The following is a 27,670-nucleotide window of genomic DNA, read 5'->3' as shown; positions in this document are numbered from 1 at the left end:
AATTATGGTATCTATTGTCACTTCAATAGATATGGAGGATGTATAATTTTTCTTAGGAGGTACCTACAGTGCTCATTGAACAGCACTTTGAGTGCATGCCCAAGAGCAGCCTTGCCTGCTTTGCAAGCCTGCAGTGGGAATTGGCCTTTCCTCTGGCTCTGGAGCTTGCCGAAACTACAGAGCCCCGCAAACACCTCAGCATCAACCCATTCTTGCTTGCTGGGGTGGCTTGGGCTGGTTTATCATGGCTGGGGCTCTGCTGAGGCCCCAGTTACCAACAGACATACCTTTCTAGAGGCTTCAGATGTCACTACCCTTTGCTAGCAGACATCTTCCTTGGGTCTGGGCCTCGTTAAGTGCAAAGTGGAGGTTGTACACACAAACTAAAGAAGGGCTGAATGCTGTCAAGTCAGCTGTGCAGACAGTCAATGCAGAAGTTGGAGGACTTTGAGCAAGACTGATTTCACATTGCTATGCAGAAATATGCTCTGAAAAGCATCATGGTGGTCCCTTTGGAGTTGATGGTCCAATGGTTCTTGCAACAATTTTGGATCATATACATATGGAAAGAATCACCTTCACTTTTTGTTAAGAGCATTTTTGAGGGGGGGGGAAGATTGTCAATATTTTGTGAGTAAGTCAAATGGACAACTTTACTGTAAAAGACTGTCTAAAATTTGATAAGTATTTTGGGTCTTTTTCTTGCTAAAAGTAGTTTGAAATGATGAAACTGGGTCTCCCAGGGCCTGCCCTGGGGAACAGGCACAATAATTTCTCTGCCCTGTGTGGTTTTTGTGGTAGGGGAAGGAGACAAGGTGAAATGCAGTTATGTGGATGTGCACATTTGCTGTGAGTATCCTGGTACCTCAGCTGGATAGATACACTTTAAATGTTCCTAATTAGCTTTCTGTTGAATGTTGGCAAGAGGATCCTTAGCTCAGCCCTGGACTTCTGGACTCAATGTCTCTGAATAGGGCCAAATCCTTTGATGGAGTAGAATTCACCAACCCCGTCTTAGGTGAGTTTTTTAGCCTCTCTGTATAGGCTAGTCACCTTGTACTTATTTATAGCCAATGGAGTGAAACATTTGCCTTCAAAGAGTGATTAATCTCCTCTTCCAGCAGATGTTTAAGTCAGATGAATCACCCTTTGCATGTGTCCATCTTTGAACTTGAAGAGTGAGGAACAGCAGCCAAATTATATGTACAACTACTGGTCATATGAAATTACATGAGATGTATCTTACCTGTTGCGTAAATTCCATAAATATCACAGATGTCATAGCATTTTGCACCAATAGAAGTTTATAACATTATTTTTAAAAAAAGTGTGAAAACTCGTCGAAACCTTTTTCTACAACCCCACCTTTTTTCCTGGCTGTTTTCTAATGTGTTCTCCATAGACTTCATCAGCAATTTTTTTTTTTCTTTTTTGGTAGAAGTTTTTTTTTTCCTCAATAAGATTGGGTCTGTAGGCTGACTAGCCTATAATTGAGATAAGCAACAGTTAGTATGTGTAACGTGTGGTTGAGCCCAGAGCAAAACAAGGAATGAACAGATTAGCTGCCACTGAGTAATTCAAATTGCTAAGCAAGATAGGAGATAAAGAGCAGCAGTGTGATGAGTAAGCAGAAGCATTACCAGCCTCAGACAAAGAACTAGGAAGACTGTTGTAGGGGATCCTTTGCTTGGAGCAAATGAGAACTGAATGTACCCCTTCAGTAGAAGCATCCTCCTATTCCCAGTATGTCAGGTTGCCAAGATAGTGCTCCCAGGGACTGCCTATCCCTGCTTACTGCTGTACAGCTCCATGTGTAGCCCTGAAAGCTCCTTGTAGAGGATGGCTTGCTTTTCCCTTGCTGGCTGACGTTGGTTGCCTGATACCTGGACTCAGCCCTGTGATGATAGAGCTGAAAGAAAACTGCACCTGATACTGAGATTGCCTTTGAAGGTCTGTTCAGCTCTGAGCATGATTTTAAATCACCCAGCCCCTGCAGACACTAAGGTTTCTACACTGTTTTCTTCACTAATGTTTTCTGTATTTGTATATATTCCCTTTGTAAATCTAAGGAGTGGGAGAAGGCCAAAGCCCAGCATCAACCTTGCTGTTTAAACCTGATTTAATGTTAAGGCTAATATTACAGTACCATTGCTTACTCTGGTAGGTGGCCAAGGAACCTGTTTGTGGGAGGTGGGAAGAAGTCAGTCCCTGCACAGACTTGACAAAAGGACCTGGCTTGACTTGTGTGAAGCACGAGGTGTAAGTGAAGAGTCCTTCAGTGCAGCCACACTTCACTGAGAAGAGCTGACAAGAAGCCTGAGGACAACAGAATTGCTTTTTGTTTTCTGAACACTCTGAGAAGGGTTATGGAGCGTCTAAGCCATTGCGTCTGCGTCATGGCCTCCAGAGCTGGGTTGACTCCTGTTGCAGAAGGATGGCATGGTCAATGCTTCTGTCAAAGAGAGTTACTGGGGACTCTGTTTCTGTTATTTCCAGTTAACAGACTCTGAAGCATTTCCCTCGTGAACTGAATTCTCCAAAGCCCCCACACAAAGTTGAATGAAAACCAGTTAACATAAAAAGTTAAATGAAAGTTTTTGAGATGTGCTTCCTTGTAATGACTAAGAAAAAAAGATTAGTTAAGTCCCTGTAATATTGAGTTTGAGGTTTTTTCAGTTTAATTTTTAAGATTTAAGTAGGAAATTGAGGCTTGGAACTCAAAATACTTGGCATGTGTAGCATATATTACAATGTAATGTCATGACAGGCTTAATTGCTGATAATCATTATAAACTAGCAATGATGGATGGGGCAGAGAAAAAGGATGGAGCCAATGACCTTGGAGCATTCAAAGGTAAAAAGACTCAAGGGCTCAATTATCCCTTTCCCTGCATTCCCTCTGGTACCTCAGTACTTGCTGGTGCCGTTGTAAATTAAGGCAGAACTTGGCTCTCTTTTTCAAGGCAGACTTTCTGTATGCATTTTCGGGCTGTCTTCAGGGAATCTCGGTAGCTGGCACAACGTGGCAGTAGCCTACAGTTCAACAGAATGATCCCATCATAACAAATCTGAAGAGCAAAGAACTGCACCAGTGGTCTTATGACATACAATATGTCAATATTGTGTGAAACTGGAAAATGTAGTGGCTCAATCAAGATATTCCTACATCAGCAAACTAGCCAGTGTCCTTTCTGGATGTGTGGATGTTAGAGTCACCATTACTACTCCAGGTGCATTAGCTTGGGGTTTATTGTTAGTGGACACTCCATGGATGTAATAGCAGTTTTTTAACATATCTGGAGAAAACAGGTTCAGTTCTGGAAAGTGGATTTTTGACAAGCAAATATCAAAGGGATAAAATAATTTTTTTTTTTTTTTAAACTTAGTTATAATTAAGTATCCATGGAAAAACTGGTGCTCAGCATCTGTTCCAGTTTTTCATCAGTATATACATATATTTCTCAGGTATTTGTGCCAGGAAGGGTCCCAGGAACAGGCGTAACCCGAAGGTTGTGGCCCATGTCACTGAAATCAATTGGGGTGTTGATTTGCTTGAAAGCTTTGATGGCAGGAATCCTATTGACAGGAGCTAAGATTCAGCATCTTGTCCTGAAAGTGATGTCTTTTAATTTCAAGAATTCAAGTTGACAAATGGACCTGTACCACAAGAGCTGTTGTGATTGCTTCTGAAATGCTTTCCCAGAGCGTACCACACCTGCTAAGTGAAAGCCTCCTGGAGTACAGTTTTATCTAATTGTGACGAGGATGATTATGAAACGCATCCATTACTTAGATTGCATGAGTCCTGTCAAAATAGGGATCCATTATGCTGGGAATGATACATGCACCAGATACTGCTATTTTAGCAAGCTCATTAGGAAACCCAAACAGATGAAAGGTAGGGGGTAGATGAAATATATATTGTAAGTGAATATAGGGCTCAGGAACAATTTTTCTTTTCTGCTTATATGTCTTTGCTGTATGGCAAAACTTATATGGTGTTTTAAAGTCCCCAAAACAGGACTTGAGTAAGAAATGTGTTTGTTAACTTTACACTAGCTATTCACATAACGGTGATTCTGATCTTTAAATGTTAAATCCCAGGTTTCCTGGATAACATGAAAATGTAAACGTTCCTTGTAGGAGCATATGTTATTTTACAGCTTCTAGAGCAATGTGCTCTAGGTAGGAACAAGTAGCTTTCTGACTGGAAAAAAAAATTATTAAGGTAATATTTGAGAGGCAGGTCACAAAATCTATGTATTAAGAGAGGCAAAAACTTGCTTGCTTTTTTTTTTTCAAGTGAGTGCTTACTTGTGACATTCTTGAAATAAAGTATAGGTTAAAACAATGGCTGTCATATACAGTATGCCATAATCATCATGAACTTGATGGATAAGAAAATTGTGTTTGAGCTGTGAATTGGGAAAACCTTTGCTGGGATTAAACAATTCAACACAGATGTGCAGGAAGGAAACTGTGGGTCTGAAGTTTTCTTGTGTCATTGGCAGTGACTTCAAATGAAGTGCAGAGAGCACCAAACCCACCTCAGTGATTGTCCTACTTATCAGGCTCAATGTCAAATAAGTGTCACAAAGATTTAAAGCCTCAGTGATAAGGGTCCAATTGGAAATGCATTTCTATTATGCATTTATAGCAATGTGATGTTGCCTGTTAACCAAACAGAATTTAAAACACTTGAGCCATTGAGAGATGCAATTCTCATGGTCCAATACTAATTTTCATTGATCACTTTTATGACACAATCATCATCTCTGAGATTCAGCTTTTGCTGCAAACTTGAGGCCACCATAATTTGGGAATATAATAACCTGTGACTTACGAATGAGACAGCCTAAGGATCTCTACAGGGCAATCGTTTAAAACCAGTCTGGTGTGGGTTGTTTTTCAGGCTTTCTCTGCTATAGGGAGCATTGGCTGCATTTGGATTTTGGCTACAAAATATTTATGGCATCTAGTATTGAGGTGAACTGCATTCACAGTGGTGGGATCAAGGTTTTCAAATGTGAGTACAGGTGGCTTGAACACAGCTGTATCTGGAAGGGCATAGTTTTGCCTCTCCCTGGAAGAGATTTGATATGAATGATAAACAGCAATTGTATATCAAACAGCACAGTCAAAATGGAAGAGGTTTTAAATCTTGGAGTGCATGTGACAGTTTTACCGGGACAGATAAAGGTCAGGCAGTTGTTCTGTATAAACTGGCTGTAATTGAGAAATTAATAGAAATACTAGTGGAAAAGCCAGGTTTACCAGTAGGTTTGAAGAGGTTTGAGTCCACATAGCTGACTGGTAGCACTGCATGCTCTCATTCCATGTATATAGATAAAATCAGGATGGCAGCTGCAGTGATATAAAAGTTAACCTCATTAATGGACACCATAAATTCTCATAACAGTCTTAAATTTTAAATGCCACTGTTTACTTCTGACTGTGGCTGGTGTAATGAGGGTAAGGAATGCACACATAAAGGTTTCTTTGCTGTCACCCTTCCAGGCATAAATATGTGATGTGAACTTTTACCAGCTGGAATGGTTATTCTGGTGACTCATTAAACTTCCTTTCTCTGGAGTTATTAAAAAAGAAAAACCCCTCTCTGGCCCCAGTGAATGAGTGACAACTTCTTCTGGAAGACAGTCAGAGGAAGAGCAAAAGGCTGCATCCTCTGCTGGTGCACGCTGGCAGAGCTTCATGGGTGCTGCATCAATTTGCGTTGACAGACTGTCTGGCCCAGTGGCTATGAAAAGCTCAACATGAGCATTGGGTGGGTTAGGAGAAAATAGCCGAATAATTTTTCAGCAAGGTGCCAGAGAGAAAAGCACGTGGTATATTCAAACAGTCTTTCTCTTAATTAGTGCTTTAAGTGCTGCCAGACTGTATGATATGTCCCATTCTTTAGGATTAATAAGCAGCTACCATTACATTTTTATCACTTATGGCTTGGCAAATACACACAAAATGAAAACAATTAGGAAAAAATACAGCTTAAAACAGTGATATTTACAAAAAAGATAATTGGTTACACGCAGCCTAAGGTGGAGGTATTACAGTGGCTGTTTTTAATCAGTTGATACACATGTACTCAATCTTGATGTATCTATGGGACTATTTTGCTGTGACCATGACTAATTATGCACACCAATCATGCATTGCTTTTGGTTATAAACAAGTTAGAGCAAGAAAAATGCTGATACAGAGTTCAGCCTGAAGTTTCCCAGGGGCTCCGAGTCTGTCAAATTAGCAGGACAGAAATATCTGGTCTTGTGTTAAGAGTTGCCTAAGACTTCTACTTTTTCTCTGTAGTATCTTCTTCACTTCAGTAGGCATCTTCATGGACCAGGTACTCTCATCTTTATTTCTCACCTTCCGTGCTCTGTTTTGCTCCCCCTGGGTTTTCTGTTTTTGTTTCCCATGCTTAGGCTTTGTATCTAGGGCTGCTTAATGCAGATACTTGTATCTAGTATCTGCATTTAAAAAATTATCAGGGTGTATATGCGTATGTGTTTTTTTGCAAGATCAGGACCCTAAGCACAAAATTTATCAGTGAAAAATGATAGGATGGAATTCACTTGATAACTGTCTGAATTGGGCTGGTTTGAAATAAGGTCTGGGGTTACGAGCAGTGTCTTGTGTACATGTGCAGCACCATTGATTGTAATGCATGCCAGTGAACGCAGGGGTCGGAGCTTGCTGCTCATGTATAGATTTTCATCTCAAAAAAGATGGAATGCTTCAAGATCAGTTTTAGGACCAAGTTAATTTAGATCATCTTTTTCCTTTAAATGGCTTGGAAGAAAAAAACCATTTATTTCACATAATCCTTCCATACAGCAGATTAAAAAAAAAAAAAAGTGCTTTGTTTTGGGCAGATTAAAAAGTATTAATAAAGGATCAAGAATACTAAAGTTAGCAAGTGGTGAAAGGACAAATCCTTACCCACAGTGTTTTAGCAGCAAGAGCTGTTCAGCCAGGTGTTGCGGGTGCTCATTCAAGTAGCTCTGCCTCTTGTGCCAAGCTGAGCCCCTCCATCCTGGGATGGGGCTCTAACCGCCTGTCCTGGTTTCAGCTGGGATAGAGTTAACTGTCTTCCTAGTAGCTGGTACAGTGCTGTGTTTTGAGTTCAGTGTGTGAAGAATGTTGATAACACTGATGTTTTCAGTTGTTGCTCAGTAGTGTTTAGACTATAGTCAAGGATTTTTCAGCTTCTCATGCCCAGCCAGGGCACCTGACCCAAACTGGCCAACAGTGTATTCCATACCATGGGACGTCCCATCTAGTTTAGGAACTGGGAAGGGGGGGGCAGGGATTCGCCGCTCGGGGACTGGCTGGGTGTCGGTCGGCGGGTGGTGAGCAATTGCCCTGCGCATCATTTGTACATTTCAATCCTTTTATTACTACTGTTGTCATTTTATTAGTGATTCCAATCCTTTTATTACTACTGTTGTCATTTTATTAGTGTTATCATTATTAGTTTCTTCTTTTCTGTTCTATTAAACCGTTCTTATCTCAACCCAGGAGTTTTACTTCTTTTCCCGATTTTCTCCCCCATCCCACTGGATGGGGGGGAGTGAGTGAGCGGCTGCGTGGTGCTTAGTTGCTGGCTGGCGTTAAACCACGACACCGCTGCACAAAAATACCTGGTGAGCTTGTACATGCTCAGCCTGTTCTGCTGACCCTGAAATGAACAATCATTTCAGCTGGGAGTAGAGCTGTAGATATGGTTGTGGGTTGTTGGTCTGTAGGACACCCTCACAACATGCGACACCTCAAGCAGAGGCTGTTTCCCGCAGGTAGGGTGGAAATGGGCAGCACCCGCACCTACACCCTGCGATTGTGGTAGCCAAGGGGGGAGGGAAGAGCCTTGGACAAGAGGAAAAGTAGGAGGGGGAAAAAAATAGCATCACAAATGGAGGCTGGAATTGGGCTTTGTTTCCTTAATCCGGAGGAAGCACTTTAATGACGAAATTATAACATCTAAGACTGGAGTTTATGGTGACTGTCACCACCTTTGTGTTGGTAGGAGTTGAGTCCTTCCCCTTTTCCTATTACTTTTCTGTTCTGAAAGTGTTTAGTAAATTTTTACTGAAGTGTTTTAGTAAATTCAAGTTCAATTCTTTAATAGTTTCCAACTGCATCCTTTTGGCAAACTTTCTGTTCTCCAGAAACAATTTTCCTACTTCTAGTTAGCAAGTGAGCAAATAATTTAATTTCAAAGAATCAGTAAGCATAGAGAAATCATGAGCTGATTAATCTAAACTATTCAGTGCTCTGAGAACTTTTTTCCCCACATTGAATGCAAATCCTTGGTAAGACAGAGTAGGAATGCTTGAATGGATCTAGAAATTGCAAAATAAGAGTATGTGCAAGCAAAACAATTACATGCCTATGGATTGAAACCCTTTCCCTCCCTGATGAACAAAGCACATGATTTAAAACAAAAGAGGGAAGACACTACCAGTCTAGCTTTTCAGCTAAGTCTCTTCTCTCAAAGATGTTGATCTGTGCCTCCTGAGAAGATGTGAAAGAAGGGAACGCATGTGAAATTTTCATAAGCTTTCCCATAAGTACGCCAGTTTGTCTCATCTTTATTTTGGAAGCACAATGGGTTCACATCTGAGTCTTGTTTGGGGATCTGTGGGTTGAAACATCAGCTGCTCAAAGAGAAGGTACCAATTCAAATTTTTTTTTAAAGATGTTTTTATTGATATATTCTTAGACAGACTTATTTATATACTAGATCACAACAGCTAAAAATGTTCTTTCAGTTTGTCTGTTTGCCAGGACTAGTGTGATCTGATAGAATAACGTTTGGTAGCAGGGTCTTGCTGAGAAATTTGATTTTTCAATAAAGGGAGATGTAATTTCTAAGGCAAATCCTAGATTCAAGAAGAACTCAGTGTTTGTTTCATAGATGGGACAGGAGAGGGCAAATGTACTCAAACCTCTTAGGACCTCTTAGTTTAGACTGTAGGGCAATGATGTTTAAGAAAGATTTCTTCCATTCTTTGTTAAATGGAGCCCATTGAGAACAGCAGCCTACGTGAACTGTTCAAGGGAACCCTTGGCAAATGTTGTTTTGGTGTGGGGGGGAAGCCATGATGGCAAGCACAGGGAAGTTGCAGCTCAGTGTTGCAGCTCAGTGTGGGGCAAAAAAGCTGGCTTCCACATAAACTTAAATATTCATGTTATTTGCTGGAAACATAGAAGGAAAGAAATATTGACACCTTCCTATGAATGTGACTTTTATTTTTTTTTTTATTCTTGAAGCATCCAAGTTCATTTGTGCAGCTAGTACTGTGAATTTCTATTTGTCATCCCTTTTATTCTGTCAAGATGTCTTTCTGCCTATAGGTAGGAGCTTTAGGGAGTTTGAGAAAAATGTTGAAGTGAGTTCCCTCTTGTAGACAGGCCTGTGTGTTCTGCGCAACTTCAACCCCATGGAGACATGGGGCAGTACTGCTTTCTCTCTCAGGAAGGGTTTCCATTGCTTTCCAAGCAGAGGGCAATCCTAGGAGTTTGTGTTTGGAATGGCCAACATCTGAGAAGGGAGCGAGCCATTCTTACTCTGTGCTACTGCTGGAAAGCTTCCCCTGGATCTGCTTGGACTCTGGCTCAGGTTTCTCATGGATTACCCTCCCTGTTCTGTGCTTTGTGTTGCCTGGGTTTTTTGAACACCAGAGATTTACAGGGAAGACTGGTGAAGACATAAGCGCAAATAGTGCGAGACGTGAAAGGAGATGTGTGGAGGAGCTTGTATGTACATACACATCTATATGTAAAATGGGAGATGGAGAGACTCTCGGTCAGTGATAACAGGTTGGAAAAGCACCAGGTTGATGCAGCAGGGAAAGGGACAGAGAAACTAGATGGTATCAGCAAAGGGCAAGTAATAAAAGTTCAGGAGAACACGATAGCTAAAAGCACAATGATACCAAGAGCAGATGTGCTGTACGCGAAGCAAATCTCGCTCGCCACTGGCCTCGCTTGAACCTGGGAGCTCGCCCCCAGCATGCAGCATAGCTCAGGCAGGACTGGCAGTGGTGCTGATTAGGGTAGTGTGTTTTACGATGGTACTATTAGAGCAGGGTTATTTATACCATCATACTTCTCACTTTATCGCTTGCAGAGTTCAAAGTGTTCTCCTTTTGGATAATGAAGCTCAATGTTTTCGTACCTCGTGGTGTCCCATTATTCTGCAAAGACACCAACGTCGGTAAGGTACGGTGAGCTGACAGTTTTATTCATTGACTACTGTTAAATACTCATATTCTGTATGGAGCTATTATGTGTGTTGTACTTTAGATAATGGGCTGTAAATAATAACTAAATCTAGTCACTGAATGCCCTTATAGGTGACATTAAACTTCATGGAGAAATATGTTAAAGCCATGTGGAAATAATTTCCGCAAGACAGCCTTAATTTTCAGCCTCAATTTCCAAATAATGCTTATTAGGTTCTGTGGCCTCTGGAGATCTCCTTTTTAGTCAATGATGACAAATGAAATTCCTTAAGAATATCAGTTCACCAAATAGACCCCCATGGTATTTTTGTTACCCTCAAAGTCCTGGAGTGGTACCCACCTGGCCCCCTCATCCCTGCACAGGAGAAAAGCAGAAACTTTTCACACTAAATGGTGAAGGATACAAATTTAACCTGAGAACAACTTTTTTTTCTCCCTTAAATGTTGATAGGCATTCACTACCTATTCTCAGATGCCATTATCAGTGTAATAGGTTTCATCCCTCTGGAGATGTTAAAAACAGTTGTTTCCATAGGTAGATTATCAAAAAGATAGGTAAACCTCTCTTCCTTTCTAATGAGAAGGAATCCCCCTTGCTAAGGCTGTATATGTGTGGAGATGGCCTCTCCTGCCCTCCTCTGCTGGGTGGCTGGGCAGAGGATGCCAACTATAAGGAAGGATCAGGTTGCCTTAAACTACTTGTTGCCCTTGTCTTCATAATTTATCTTAACTACCATGTGATATTCCAGAGTGTTGTTTGTTTTTTTTTTTTTTTTTTTTTAAATCCGTAGTTTGCAGCAGATGCCTAAATGGGACTGTCAAGTTGCTCTAAGTGCAGATCTGTCAAAGAATATGAGAATAAGTGCACAAGAGTAGGAATCGAGCTGCCTTAATCTTTTGGGTGATGGATACACACCAAATAGTCCACATTCAAGTATCTGGCATCGATACTTTAGGAGTATATTCCTTGGAGGGCTAAGGAAAGGGGATGTGACCACAGGCTGTTGTGATCCTGCTGGCCTGGAGGTGGGTAGAGTGGGCAGAACCAACACGACTATGTGATGCAGCAAACCTGCCGTGGGCCAAAGACTCTGAGCTGAAGGGCGAGCAGAGGGAGATGAAGCTGTGTGGAAAGGCTGTGTGTGCTCACTGAAGGGCTCTTTTTTGAAACATGATGGTGGAAGATCTCAATGGGTGTTAACTTTCAAAGAAATGCTATCCCACAGGTTGTTCTGAGGTAGGTTAGCTCTCCTGGAGATGACCTGGAGAAGGGAACAGTCTAGTATGGTATCCAGGTGAGGAAAAATCCTCACCTTGCTGACTCAATTGCAAAATTCCTCCTAGATCTGCTAGCTTCAGGATTTTAAACATTTAATATATAAAAAATTATTATATACACTATATATGTTCAAATTTTACATATTTAAAGTTTCTCATACAGACACATATACACATGTATACGTACATACATATGTATACGCGCATATATATGTATACACACACAAACACATAACGTCCTTTGCCCACTGTTTTCTCTCTAACCCTGTCCTGGGGGGACATCTTATCCCCTCACATTGCTAAGTTTTTGTGCCAAACGCTTGTTTACTTGCCTTTCTTTAGTGAACTGTCTCTCCCTATAGCATATCTCAAGACTTGCCTGGAAATGCCACAGAAGGGTGTCCTGAGCTTGGCCAAATGTTGCCTCTGTATTTGATTATATTATTTTCCCCTCTCTTTTGATCTCAAATGCCCTTTCTTTGTTTCCCACACTGACTTCAGGACGATCCAGATCTGGTCTCCTCCCATCGTGCCTACCACAGTTCCTTCTCTCCTTTTTACTGCAGTCCCCCTACGCTGCTATATCGTGGCTGCTCTGATGTGTTCCTCTTCTACTTAACCCACTTCTTGTGATGCCTTTGCTGCTTCCCAGTGACAATATTAATGTGTTCTGCCGCTGTTGCCCCTTTCCATCACACTTCTAAACATCCTGTCATTACTTTCAAGTAATTTCAAAGCTTTCCTCCCCTCTCCCTTCTGTGTCTTTATCTAGTGCATCGCCCTCTCCTATTCTCTCCACTGGTTTCCCATGCATATTTGTCTTTCTGCCACAGGCCTCGTTTTCTTCTGCAATGTCCTCATTTCCCAGCTAATCTACTAGTTACTTGTCTCTCAGCTCCTTTTTCAGCCCTCTTCTGCTTTTGGTACCCATAAGAAGGCATCAGGTAACTGAATCTTCGTGATGAAAAGGAAATGTGTAATGAAGTCTGTGAAACACAGCTTCACACAGCAGGTTTAGATGCTGTTTAAAAGGTAAATACCTCTGTGCTTTCTGTGCTGTCTGAGGAAGCAGGTGCCCAAGCATAATCTTTAAAAGTTGAGATTAATATATATATATAAAAAAAAATATATATTTATAAATATAAAAATAAATCTCAGCCCTGGAAAGTAGCTGAGCAACAACAGCAGGCTGGCCAGACCAGCTATCTCAATGATCAGACAGCCTTTGCTCTCGGTGAGGTAGTCTCTCATGAGCATGACATTTTCTGATTCCTGACTTTCAACATGCCTACTACACTTTTGGAGCTGACATCAGCAAATTTTTAACTTTTCTGGAGTTTGGAACTGGTTTTCAGAACCTTTGGATGCTGGGGCTTTTCCATGGCTTGGGCAAGAGGAAACAGAAATAGGTATTTTCAAATACTTTTAACACAGAAGAGCTCTACCACGTGTGCTCCTCGGTAACATATTTAGTGAAATCACTGCAGAAATCACTTGGAGGCAGGGAGGAGGCCTTGCTGTGCAGAGCAGCTTCCATAGGTTGCAGGAAGGTGGAGCTGAGCACCCAGAATTTTGCATTTGTTATTGTGCTTCTGTAGCAGCCAGAGGTTTCAGCCGAAATAGGAACTCCCGCTAGGGCAGGCACCATAAAAATACCCAAGAAGGATGTTACACACCTCAGCCACCTTTAGTTTAGTTAGGTTTTAGTGCAGACCAACCATCAATTTCCTTTTATAATCAGTGGAGACAAAAGAACGTACAGAGAATGATTCTTAGCAGAACATGAGTTATCTTACGGAATTATCTTTCTCTCCCCATTAATAAAGGAATTTTGGAGAGTTGCTTAGTGTGAGCACCCAAATTTTTGTATGTTAATGGGTAGTCCACATAAACTAAAAGACACAAAAGGTTGGGAGAGGAGTCAGACTTGCCCAAGGTTAGTAGTTTAGTCAGGAGTGAAATCCAAGACTTGTGGCTTGCAGTTCAGTTCTCTATCCAGTAGAGAATATTCTTCCCCTTGGAGGAAGAAAAATAAGGGAAGGAAAAGAAGCCAGTGTGGATTTTCACTGAGCAGTAGGTAAGAGCTAGAGATAGGAAATACTGGTAGAGAAAACTGAATCTGGTGGTATTAGGTAGGACAGCATAGGACAACTCCAGTATAGAAGAAGGCTTCTCCAATGTGATCACTGACCAACACCTATATGAGGTTGTGTCCTGAAATGGTACAGCCTCAGTCTTGTGAAGCCCCAAGTGGCAAAGAACAGGACACCCTTCCCAATGGCCACATGTGTCCGTCTTACCTCTGCTGGAGGTCAAACAGTGCCAACAGCAATATGCTTTACTGTGGCTGGCTGGCTGGCTTCAATGCCTCCATATAAAATCCATGTACGTAATGACTTCATATTCATTCCTAAAAGCTAATGCCTGAGATTTAGCTCATTAAAATTCAAATGGCACACTGGTAAAATGGAGTCTACCACTGTACCAGATTTGCTCACAGAAAAGTAGGATGCTGTCAGATTTTTCCAATCATTTATGAACAATAAATATTCAGTAGTTTAGAATAAGTGCTTTCCTGCTTTTTGACTGCAGATTCTGGAGGAAAAGCTTGGGGACACATGGGGACAGCTCTTGCTAATGCTGAGGATACCCTTGCATGAGTGAAGTGGGCAGGGTTGGCTGCAAATGGCATTGGATGCAGTGTTGATCTGCAGCAGCCCTGGGATTTAATGCATCACTCTTGTACAATGGACTTGCTGTTAGCAGCTGGAATAAGCTACTTTGCAGCATCTTGCTTGTGAGTTTGTGTACTGAGAGTGCTTCCTGCAGCTCAGCTTAATGTACAAAACCTCTCCGCAGAGAGGAGGGTCCCACCAGGGAATAGTGGAGAGCAGCTTTTCCACAGCAGAGCTGCCAAAGTGGTTTTGTTCCAAGCGCTTTGTTTCAGCATTTTCTGAATAGGGATGATATTACTCAGTTGAAGAGCTTTGCAGTTTGGAGTACAAGCTGGTTTAGAATTGGGCCCAATTTATATGGAATGGGTTTATTTCTGCAGTAATGGTTTCTTCTAGGCTGAAAGTGTTTATAGCCTTTCCCTTTGGAATCATTGTCACTCAGACTAGACTGTCTAGACAGCTCAGTTTTCAGGCATACTCACCGCCCTGTTCTCTACAGTGGATAATAATGTGTCAAAGCCATAATACTGCCAGCTAAGGCAGGCTCTGCAGGGGGAAGTGACTCTGGGGTCTCTCTTCTTGGGAGGGAAAGTGGAGAAAGTTCTGTTACTGCTGTTCGGGAGGGGAAGGTCCATGGTCTACTGCTCCTCCAGTCTGCATATCGCAGGTCTGAGAGCCCTAGGGGTGGACCCAGGGGTCTTTGGCTCCCAGATCTGTCACTTCATTAAATGCATGCTCCCTTACCCTAATGTGCAAGAATATCTGGAGCATTTGCAGAAAGGAAAGGAGCCAGGAAGCTTTTAGTTCCCTACTTCAATAATACATTCTTTAAAATACATTTCCTTTTGGGAGAAACAGCTGGTGATCATGCTATGTAAATACTATGATAATAGTTGTCCTCAAGGAAATGGAATAGGCTTTTCCCACCAGCTTGTGATTCCAGGTCAGATGGAAGATCTTGACCAGATTGATCTTGTTTTATGTACCCTTTTCTTCAAGGATGCTCAAGAAGCATGGCGTGATTTGCCACGCATGACGTGGCCAGACCAAAAGCCACTGTGAAGTTGTGGATGATGTTTTGCCATGCCTTTGAGTCTTGTAGTCTGTGCTTTTGCTCCCTTTGACAGCTTGGTGAAAAATCAGAATATTGTAGAAGTATAATTAATTTCAAGTAGATGCCTGCTGGGCCCTTCTGCACAGTCTTTGTGATTTTAGGGAGTGATGAAGTAAATTTTTTAGCTCATCTTAAAGACATTTGTAAGAGAAGAACTGATGACACTATATAAGTGAATTCCGAAAGGAGGATTCCCTTTTGTAGGCTACTTACAAAAATGTGTTGCACAAACGTATTCACTTAAATTACTCATGGATCCAAAGTTATAATACCTGCCCTAGAATTTCTGTACCTCCATTGCAAATGGCTAATTGAATTTGGTGGTTGCAGGCCGGTGCCTTGCAAACCCCCCAGGAAGCACAGAAATGCTCCTGAAGCCTTTGGATACTAGTAGAGGACTCCCTCGGCCAGAGAGGATTGTGGTTTAGAGAGCATGACTAGGCATTTTGCATTTAGCAGACTAGGCATCCAGGGCTCCCACTGGTATGTGAAGGGAAAAAGTAGGTGCCGCTGATATATAACCCCCTTCAGGCAGTGGAAATGTGGAGAGCAATATCAGATGCTATTTCTAGTTAGATATACAGTGTAAATATAATACACTGCATATACCTACTTATATGCAGTGTGTAGGGCTGATGGGCAGCCTTAGTACAGCTATTGGTCCTATGGTTATTGTGAACCTGGCATTTGCCCATGGAGGGATTCAGGGGGAAGTGATGGGAACATCCTTCCCTTCTGCATCACTGACTCCAGTATCTCTGCCAAGGAGACTGTGTCACATAATCCTTTTCAGAAAAATATCAAGCTCTGTGGTTTAAGACTCTACTACTCTTCACAGAAAGGCTGTTCCAGATTTTTACTGCTTTAACAGTTAGAAACTTTCTTTAAATTTCCAGCCTAGCTATATTCACAGTCAATTTTGTCCCATTTGTTTTCATGCCAGAACCACTCTATACTTTAAATATACGTCGTGTTCCCCCCCTCCGCCGTTAGTGGTGTTTTGAGGTTGTTGAGACTGTCTGTCTTCTGTAATGAATAGCAATAGAAACGTTTGTGGTGGCTTATAGTTAAAATGAGGCAGAGGTGACACTTTGTGGCATCTCAACAAATAATATCTCATTAGGCACAAAATCAGGTATTCCACTAAAATATAGCACTTCTCTTGATCTGAGACACACACACTTGAGTTGCTGAGGTCCTCTCTAATGGTCTTTCCTGGCCAGCTCTCTCCTGCACACAAGGCAGAAGTAGAGATGATGTCTTGTTGCTTAATGATGCTGCCAAAATCTATTTCAGAGGTTTCTTAAAGTTCAAGTACTTCTCAAACAACGTGTCTTGTGTTTGATCTGAGTTGCCGGCAGAGACGATGCTGTTACCCAGCTATCAAGCCTCTGCCCGTTTCAGGAAATGCATTGACTATAGGATATAAATAAATCTCTTTCAAACAATCAGACTTGCGGTGATTACAAAAACCCAGGCATCCACTCCTACACATCCCCTGGGAGTGCCAGCATCTGGCATCGGTGCCTGCCCTGAGTAGAGAAGCTCTCTCAGCCTACAAACCAAAAGTAAACCAAAATGAGCTAATTAACCTCTAATGTGATCAAGATTTGACCGTGAGATTTGCCAGCTTCTCCATGGCTTGAAAAGCTGACAGCTGAACAAATGCAGCAGCAGTGATGAGCATGGATGTGTTAGATGGGACTTGATGTAAAGCAGGGTATTCCTGCATGGGTACTGTTAAGAGTAGCCCAAAGTGACAAGTTCATGAGGCTTTTTGTTGTTTCTTTTCAGCTCGTCAGGGGATACAAAGTCCCAGAGAATCTGCAGCTGTAGTCCAGGATGGCTTTCAGACCGAAATGGCTGTATTAGTGCTTTGGTGGTTTTTATTGCTCATCCAGGTTTCAAATACTGCACTACACTAAAATTGTCACTTGCTTTGACAGTTGGTAAGACTAATGGAGGGGGAAAAAAAGAGTATATAAATCTTTACTCTTTCAAGAATTCAATTTTGGACTTGACTTTACTCATGAAAGTAGCCTGTGGAACAAGTCAAATAGTGTATTTACTCACAAGTACTAAAGTTTATGGTTTCAGAACAGTAATTTATCTGTGGTCACTTAGAAGAGATTTTTATGGTATCTTCAGTTCTAGGATCTAAAATATGACCCATTTCACATTTCCATGGGCAGACTACAAAGCATGCTGGCCTGTTTCAGAGGTTGCTCCCCTTTTATGCTGGTACGTCAAGGCACCACGTAGGACAGACCTTCACCTTTTCCAAGGATGCCTACTACCTGCTGAGACTGAAGCTGGGTCTCGTCTACCAGCAGCAGCTTCAGCAGGAAGGAAGGCTAGTCTCCACGTTGGCCAAGTAGGGACCTGGTAATGTTTATTCCAGGGAGGTTATAATAAGCGTTAATAGCAGTTTGGGGAACAAGGAGGGATTTTTTTTTTTTTTTTTTTTCCCCCCCAGGTCACATAACCATATCCCAAATGTCCAGAAAGGCCTGGTACAAAGTTAAAGATGGATGGAGTGAGTCTGAGGTAAGATGTCTATAGGATATCTCTGTACCTTGACAAGAAATGGTCGTACCTTCCCATGCAGTAGAGTGTCTACACCTGGAGTCAAACTGTACAATCAATTGTACAGCTCCATTGCTGCCCCTTCTCTGTAGTTGGGTTGACTTAGCCAACAAAACACTTTGACAACCTATGAGTATGTTTTCTTCTGCTTGTCCTGTGCCTGCAAGGGTGAGGAGGGCAGAGGAGGTATTTTGGAAGCTGCCCTCCTCTGTGTTTTGTTCTGTAAATGGATGTTTCAATTTACACTTTGAGGGTGGCCTTACAAAGAAAAGGGAGAAGACGAATTTGTATTAGAATAAGGAGGCCTAGAAGCTGTCTAGCAATACAAACCCCAGTTTTCCTAAAGGGTCTGCTTCGGGCTCTGTGTGGTCAGTGCTGCAAGGTCTTTGCTGAACGTGAGGCTTCCCAGGCAGGGCAGCGCTGCGCTGCGGGTTTAATCGCGCTTTCCTCCGCAGCACATGAGCACGTTGCTGCTTATTTGGAACAGACTGCCTTGAAAACGAGCAGCTTTCTGACTTTGAAGGACAAACTCATTTCTTCAAGACTTCAAGGTTGCAACTCATGATGTTCCCGACACACTTGTGGCAATCACCTGCCAGCTGAGTTCCCGTTCGTGTTGGCAGTGGCTTCGCCGGGGACGACGCAGGCATGAGGAATTGCTGGCTTTGAGCACAGTTGTCATGTTGGATTATTGTCAGAGGGATTCGATGTGCCCGTGATGATGATGTTGAATATATATGCTACACAGAACAGTGGTGTGTAGCGTCTCTCCTACAAACACCTGATCAAAGCCCACTGAAGGCACAGTGTGCATTAGTCTCAATGTTCGGCATCTGTCCCCTCCCACCCATCTGGTACCCCACTGAGCTTTTGAGGCATCTTCCATCTGTGTTGGGCACCTTGCTCTGGTTTCTCATGTCTAAAATTAGCTTTGCATTGGAGGAGGGGTGAGTTTAAGGCCGTGAATCTTTAAATACCCTCCAAAGCTGTAGTTGTGAGACATTAGCAGAAATTAGACCTGCCAATTGCAGGCAGGCTGAGCCTTGACAGGAGTCTGACCGTATCGGGTCTGGCTGAGACGGAGTTAATTTTCCCCATAGCAGCCCTCGTAGTGCTGTGCTTTGTATTTGTAGCTAGAAAGGTGTTGATAACACACCAGTGTTTTGGCCACTGCTGAGCAGTGCTCCCACAGCATCAAGGCTCTCTCCAACATTCCCCCCCACCCCGTCACTGGCAGGCTGGGGATGGGCAAGATCTGGGGAGGGGACAGAGCCAGGACAGCTGACCCAAACTGACCAAAGGGATTTTCCATACTGTATGATGTCAGGTCAGCTATAAAAGCTAAGTAAAGGGAGATGGAAGGGGGGGGCATTTGTTATTTATGTTTGTCTTCTGGAGCAATCACTGCAAGTACTGAAGCCCTGCTTCCCAGAAAGTGGCCAGACATCACCTGCTGATGGGAAACAGGGAGTAAACCCTTTTGTTTTTCTTTGCTTTTGCAAGCAACGTTTGCTTTTGCTTTGTTAAACTGTCCTTATTTCAACCCACAAGCATTTTGTTATATTTTTTTCTCCCCTGTTCAGCTGAGGAGGGGAGTGATAGAGCGGCTTTGGTGGGTATCTGCCCTCCAGCCAGAGTCAACCCACCACACTGACTTGGATGAGCATTTATCTGCCGGAGATGCTCTGGGTTGTCTGAGTGCCTTTGCCTCCTTGATGAACATCTCGGCACCCTGCACAGGTAGAAGACAGGTTTGCCCTTTGTGAGCAGGGACCTGGGGTGCAGAAGATGCACCTCTTTACCAGCCTCGTCATCCTGAGGAATTCAGTACCTTGAATGAGGCACTGGCATAGATGCTGAAAGGAGCTGTTTAAACTTACCTAGTGTTAATTCCTTTGATATTTACTGGTATAGAAACTACAGTGAGGGTCTGTGACTACCCAAATCACTGGGCCAGACCCTCAGTGTAAGGCTTCCAGGTTAATTAGCCAAAGCAAAAAGGGTTCAGCTGCTCCAAAAGTCCAGTCCCTGGAATACCTTGCGCATAGGAAGCTTACACAGTGGTGAGGAAGAAGCAAATCCTAGTTTCCTTGAGAAATTAACCCATTTTGATGAGATCCCTGAGAGCTCTGACTCTAGGCTAAACAAGAGCAGCAATTAGCTCAAGAAAGAAAGGGAGAAGATGCTGCAGCTTTCTCCCTAATTGTGCATTGCTCAAGAATGTGCTGAGCTGCTCAGTCCTGCCAAAGTGGACATGCCCACAGCAAATCTTTAGGAACCAAGAGGACTTTATGGTTGAAAACTCCTGTTAATAGAAATTCTTTGCTCCTTTTTCATTTTGTAGTGGCTGTACAAGGATTATGAGGATCTGTATTTTGGACTTCTTTCCTGTTACGCAAGCATAGAGCTTTCCTAGCACGTTTACTGGAGCAAAACTGCTGCCTTCAGCATGGTACTGGGTTGTTCTTTAGTCTATTAAACTGCTCTGGCTTTCTATATTTCTGTATTAATTGTCTTTTTTAACTATATGTCACACTTCAGAACTTGCAATCAACATGTGGAGCAGGGAGCTTTGCCACGTCAAATATTAACCAATTGCTGAGTACTCTTGAATGGTGGCTGGGATCAATTTGCAGTGTAGTTCTCGAAACGTGACAGCTCCTGGAGGACTGCAATAGCCAGATGCACTTGCAGAGCAGAGCTACAGCATCTGCTACTGTTACTGACTGCTCGTGCCAGCAAGCCGTACTCCTTTGCAACCCAGTTGACAGATATTCTGGTTATTCCTGGTGAGTGATTAATACCTTCTTTCAAGCAGCCCACCTCAGGTGTTTGATTCAGGCAGTTTTGTAGGGATAACAAGGTTTTGGAAATCTTAAAAGAATTGTTCTGGGAGTCCAATGTAGCGACAGAGCTCTGTGGGTAAGGGTTTGGGTCTGCCCTGCGAGGGAGGAAAACTGTCCTGGCAATTCAGGGGGCAGCTCTGGCTGTCCAGCTGGTTCCTTATTCATCCAAACATTTGAAAGCTTTATGGGCATAGCTGCCAAACATGTTGGACTGGTGGACTGCTGTCAGCAGTCAGGTATTCCTGTGATCTCTTGTGCACCTGCATCACCCAGCTTTTAATTGAAAATAATTGGAAGCCTCGGCCAAACCCTGAATGCAGAATTGTTGCCTCTGAAACCATTCCTGAGCCTTGTACTGCTGGAACATGGGAGAATATAACTTAGCGGTGCTGCCCCAGGCATAGCCTCAGGAGGGACCCTTGCTGCTGATTTCTAGCATGCTGACAGTTTAAAACTCTGTAGAGACTTTTTAAATTGATCTGATAGTTCGTGAGCTGTGATGCCACGGATTAGGTGCTATCTTGGTGCAAATGGGCCCCAGGGATGTGGGAGAAACTCCCAGCCTGCTCCCCGTAAGCAGCCTGCCCCAGCCTGCTGAAGATCCTCCTCCAGACTGAGGTTGATGGTGTAAGCACTGGGGAAGACAGGAACAACATGTCTTGAAGGCAGATCTGGGAAAAACAAAGCCTGAATTTTGGATTTTAACCATTTACATGCCAGAAGGGCTGGACCTAAAGTGTGAGCAGAGATCTGAATCAAGTTTGCTGTTGCTTTACGGCTAGTTGCCCCACTTGGTTCTCTGCTGAGAAAACTGCCAGTACAAGGCTGGTTCCTGCTTTGTAGGGGTAAGAAAGTCTGGGGGCAGATAGATGCATTGGCCTTCAGCTGCAATGCCTGTGCTCTTGAAGATATTTTAATTCTGGGAAATACAGAGCATGCAGCAGGATTTGCTGGCTAATTTACTGTGTCTTGCAGTTCCTTGAGAGGCAGCCGGGGTGGTGGTGGTGGGTGGGGGTTATATCAGATTAGATGCACATGGAATGGCCCCCGTAACACTGAGTTGACACTACTAGGAATTGCAGGGAGGCTCACAGCGCATCTGTGATCTCAGTAGTGCATACAGGGCCCTGCAATTCCACAGGCACATCCCCTTGCTTGATCTTTTAACGTTGTGATTGAAAACTTTGTTGGTAGGAGACTGAGTTGTTCCCCCCTGTTCACCAATGGTGTCCTTGCTGGGGAAGGCTGATTTTTAGGAGTGCTCAGCACTCACGTCAACTTCAGCCTGTGGCTAGAAGGAGCCACGATCCTACAGTGGGACCTAATTTAACTGGGATGCTCACATAAGTGTCTAGGAGCTATTTTTGGAAAGGTGGACTCTGCATCGAGGGAGAGGTAAATTCAGAAGTACAGGAGAAGGTTGATAGGAGAAGAACTGTTAAATCTGTAATTGGTGAGGGCTTTTGGTATTCTGTCCCTTTGCTGAAATTCAGGTTCCTCTTTTAGTTTAACATCCAGGACCGTGAACTCACTCACTCCTGAACAGCACTTCACAAAAGCACTGTTTGCATCGTGTTGCGCTGAGCACGGGCAGCGGTGTGTGTCTGAGCCTCTCTGTCCCACCGATGCAGTTAATACTTCCCTGCCCAAGCTGAACCAAAGGTAAAATATAAATTGGTCCTATCCACACAGAGCTGGAGCCTGTAGAGAGGTTTCATCAATCACGTTAGCACTGGAAAGAGGACTTGCTCCTTTCCTGAGCAGGCAGCCGTGTTCTGTGCCGAGAAGTGATATAAATGCACGCTGTGCCTTGGCATTAGCTGGGGGTGAGGGAGGTTGACGAGCGTGACTAATGGTGGAGGTGAAGAAGCCTTTTCTGAGCTGTGCCCGCAGAATTTCATTTTACCGACAGGGATCCCGGCACCTGAACCCATCCCAAACCTCTGCCATGTGGCAGAGACAGCAAGGTAGTTCGTCCCACTAATTTTGTTGCTCTTTGGTGCGGGATGGGCAGCAGTGCTTTGCGAAGAGTCACAGCATCGTACAGGGATCCGAGAGCTCGCTGGAAGCCAGTGGGAGAGGGAGTTGTGTGTGTGGTTTGGAGGCAGGCTGGAAGGGTGATGGAGAGCAGCCCTTTCACACTGCACTCCCAAAATGTTTGAGTCATCCTAAAAAAGTGCTTAGAGAAGAGGAAGGGAGGAAAGATCCAGGGAGATGGAGGAGAAAATGCAAGGCTGGCACAGCTGGCGGTTGGGATGGATAGAGACACAAAGCCCTGGCCAGAGGAAAAACAGATACCTGGAGGGAGAGGAGTAGAAAAGCAAAGGAAGGAAGATGTGGTGAGATAAAAGAAGTCCTGCTATGTGTCACTTTGGATTTTGCCCCAGTTTCTCTGGCCAATAGGTAGCTTGTGAGGGTAACATCTTCCCAGCATGGCTGGCCAAGCTGTGTGGCTTTTGGGGTGCACTCAGAGCATGGCTCCTTTGGATCAGCTCCTCCTGCCTCCTCTGCTTGCTCCCAAAGCCTTTGACAGGTACAGATCTTCTCCTGTGACACTGCCCGCTACCACAGAGTGGCCTTATGATGTCACTGATATTTGTTTTGGGTGATTCTCAGCTTTTCTTGTGCTCACGGGCTTTGCAAAACTTGGTTTCCTGCACCTGTAGCAACGGATTTGCTGAAATGGAAATCACACTGGCTGCAAAACGTGCAATTAAAATGCTACACGCTGTGGCCATCAGGACACAAAAATGGCCTATTTTCTGGTGTATTCATGGTCATCCAAGGTGGATGTCCATCTTCTGGATTCTTCCAGTGTGCTGCTGCCTGTTGTGGATTACTTAAACCAGTGAGTGCAGTGTCCTCATCTGTTACCAGAGCTCTGGTGGAAATTAGGGAACAACTGACCCGTGCCACTGCAGCCATGGGAAGGATGCTGGGCAACATTATGGATTTCCAAGTAAAATCATCCAGAGAGGCAGCAGAGATGCCAGCAGAAGTAAGGGAGGACACAAGGAAAGCATGACATGAACAAAATTTGTCAAGGAATATTGCTGAGGAGAGCCGGGACCAAAGCAGGGCCAGCTGAGCTGTTGAAGAGCATTACCTTTTATGTGGCTTGGAGAAGAGTGCCGAAATGAGATTTAGGTTTTGGCTGCCATAGGCAGTTGTCTAATCCCTCTATTCCAGAGCTAGAGCTACTGGCAGTTTGGGTCAGTAACACTTTGACACCTTTTCAAAGCGCTTTCCAATCCCTGGCTGTGATATGAGGGAGGCATAAAGGTAGGGGGATAATTATTCAGCTGCCTATCTAATCTGTTTGATCTCACTAGTCTAATCTCCATTATCTTCAAAAACAGGCGAAGGGTGCTTTTGATGCAGCCTGTGATCAGAATCCATGCACAGAAAGCAGGAAAGTAGGGCAGCTGGCTATTTTCAAAGCAAAGCTACAATCTATTCCTCAACTGTCTTCTGATCAGAAATAGGCTTTTTCCATCTACAAATGGATTTTTATCTTTTTTTTTTTTTTTTTTTTAGTTTCCTACCCCTCATAACAAACAGCTTTTTTGGTAAAGTTGCGATGGCTGTTCAAAAGGCTTCTGCATTAGAAGTCCTGGGATGGAGAGACAGTATCTGGGGATTGCCTGCAAAAGCTGCATTTGGTGTGGGCTTAAGAGGGTTTTTTGCTCTTGCACTGCAGTTTTTAAAATGCTTGTGGGGCAAAACATTTTGATCAATTATTATGATAATGACACAAGAGTGGAATTATGAGCATAATTATAATTACCATTTTTATGCACAGTTAATTAATCATAAAATACTACATTATAGAATTTTTCTGTTTAATGAAATTCATTATAGAGGCCCCTGAAGCCCTAAATTTAATGTTAAACAAATTAAACCTGTGTCTGGGTATAGGGCTATTAGCACAAATGTGGCCTTAAATTAGTTGCTAAAACAGGACTTGGTGAGCCATTAGCCAAAGGAGTGGTGGTGAAGCAGCTCTTCCTGACCACAGATACCTGCTCCAGGTTGAGTGGAGTCAGCTTTTGCCTACTCTGGTATTTACTCTGGGTAGGTTGTGTGCCAGCCATTGAAAAGGCTGAGTTCATTAGCCTCTAGCCTAAAAGTTTGGAGGACAGTATGTGCTTGGAGGAGAAAAGCTGGTTTTCTTGACTTATTGGTACGGAGGTTCCTGGAGGGTAAACCATCCCACATCTTATCAGGGATAACTTCTTACCACGTTTCAGCTCTCCTATCAGGATGTAATGCAAAGAGAATAAGAGTATGGGGGCATGGTTAGACTGCCTTGACGAAACACTTTTATAGCTAGACATTGAACTTTATCACTGCCACATATCAAAGACTTGTGAAGGAACCTCCTGGAGCATACTAACAGTGTGAAAAAGCCTGATGTTTTGAGTTGCACAGCTTTGAAAGAAGAAAGGTTAAGTTTTAGGATGGGAAGGCCAGCTGGGAATAGGTTGCAATCAGCAGCAGTGTCATTGCTCCATGTTCATTCATATTCTCTCCAAAGAGCTGTACTGACTTAAGGCAGGTTGTAGATCATACTTTACATTGCAGCAAATCAAATGGACATCCTCTGTCTTTTGTAACCTTGTCCTCTTGAGGTAGGTCCTGGTGGGTGGGAGACATTCTGCAGCATTGTTCTCCAGCAGGGCTCCGAGTCTGAGAGCTGAAAGCGTGTGATGGTGTGTGGTTTTTGTTTTAGTTGTTTTTTTTTTTGGGGGGGAGGGGGGCACTAATCCCATATTGCATTTATGCCAGTGTGGCCGTGTTGATCTGTTAGAGCTCTTTGCTGGAGGAGAACTGGCATCCAGGTAGCTCCAGCACAGACATCTCCAGTGAGCTAAACAGCAGAAGGGCCAAAAAGCAGTGAGTTTGATCAGGAAAGTACATTTTAGTTAGGAGATAGACCAAGAAGAAGGACAGAGGTCATCTTCAATTGCCTTTAGGCATGGGCTTTATTTATGAATCTGGGTTAGTTATCTAGTTGCCTTTATCACTGTAGCCCCGGTTCATTTGGCCTGTTCTAGTTCCCCTTATAGGGCACGATGGGGCACATCTTCCCTGAGCCCATTTTGTACTTCTCAGGCCAACAGGGTCTGCATGGTGGTGGGGGTGGAAGCTGTGCCCAGGTTTGCAGGGTGGCTCAATGAAAACCTCCCTGCTGCTACCCTCAGAAAGGACTTGGAAGAATGCAACCACATCCTTCCAGCTTGCTTTCTTACATGGCTGTCGTGCCTTTTGCAGGGATGGTGGCTGGCACCCATCTTTCCAGTCCTGTTCAGTTGATCTCATCCCTGTGTATGGCGAAAGGCTTTCAGAACTGCATATGTTCAGAGATGCTGTGTGGTTTTGTTTTTACCAGTGTCTGTGTAACGGAAAGAGCTCTTGAGGTATTAAATTATCAATTTTCTCACAGGTACCCAGAGTGCTGATTGTTATGGTTGTTTTTATTGATGTCTGATCTGGAAACAGATTGCAGGTTTTGTTGTTTTTAATATAATGTGACATGTCTCAGTGTGCAGCCATAGTAATGTAATACAACAAGAAACAGGCCTATTCTGAAAGTGCCGGCATTGGTTATTGCCCTTTGGCTGGAAAAATTGCTGATGCTTTTTTCTTAATCAGGGAAGCTAATCCAAATCTTTGCCAAATTCTGTGTTTATAACTACGTCATTGTTAATGCAACACATAGTAGTACCATATTAACTTGTGTTGTGGGGGCATATCTAAACCCCAGGTTGCTCCTGTCTTGGGAATCTGATAGCATTGGGCAGTATGTTCAGTCACCTCAAGGTTTCCTCTCAGCATCAGGAAATTCCACTTTGTCTACCTAAGACTTTTTGGGCAGCAAAATTAAGTTTATAGTGGTGGCAGAACAGATTATGAGCTGGAAATGAGGGTGGTCCTTGGGAGGTTTGGGAACTGGGAAGGGTCAGTAGTTATATGGGTGACTGCAAGGCATCTCTGGGGGAGTAAATGGGAAGGCAGGGTCAGCAGCAATGGCTGAAGGAAGAGACCTGGGCAGCAGCCAGAATTTGCAGAGGATTAGAGTGGGTGGAAGAGACCTGGGAAAATATCTGTGGAGCCTTTGAAGGACTAGCAGCTGCTCAGCTTTGCCACTGGCCCCCTCTAAGAGAGGGGAAAAGTGCTCTGGATACAGCTCAATGTGGTGCTCTGCTGTCTAAGTCACCACATATAATTGTTCTTACGTTGGTTTCTGTGAGCCGTGAAAGAAAATAGGAGTTGTATGTTGGAATCTGTCCTCTCCAGGTCTATCAAATCCTTTTTTAATTTTATTTTTTTTGCAGTGCATTGGAGGTGGTGCATTAATTTGTTGTTGGAAAGGAGAGAGGGAAATACTGAGCTTGTGCTGTTGGGCCAGGTGTTGAAACCCCAATGTTTTCCAACGCATTATAAGAAGCTGGCTATGGAAAAGGATTGCTGGCACCTCCTCAGGGCAGCAGTGTGGTCTGTAGCATCGTACCTGTCTGCAGCCAGGATGGGCTTAGCCTGGATCCTGTTTGTGTGATGGGACCAGGTGAGCACACAGAGAGCACTAACAGGACTGTTTGCACATAAAAATACACATATATTGAGGACACAGGTGGCACATGCCTGAGGCTGGCTTTGCAAGATCCTAGCTGTATTGGGTTTGCGTGGCAAGGTTTTGGTAGCGGGGGGCTACAGGGGTGGCTTCTGTGAGAAGCTGCTGGAAACTTCCCCCACACCTGACGGAGCCGATGCCAGCCAGCTCTGAGACAGACCGGCCACTGGCCGAGGCTGGGCCCATCAGTGACGGTGATAGAGCCTCTGGGAGAACAGATTTAAGAAAGAGGAAAAAACCCCCAACCAACCTGGGTAACTGCAGCTAGAGAGAGG

This window comes from Haliaeetus albicilla, chromosome 5, assembly GCF_947461875.1.
Source record: "Haliaeetus albicilla chromosome 5, bHalAlb1.1, whole genome shotgun sequence".
Lineage (NCBI taxonomy): Eukaryota > Metazoa > Chordata > Aves > Accipitriformes > Accipitridae > Haliaeetus > Haliaeetus albicilla.
Note: the sequence above shows the minus strand (reverse complement) of the source record.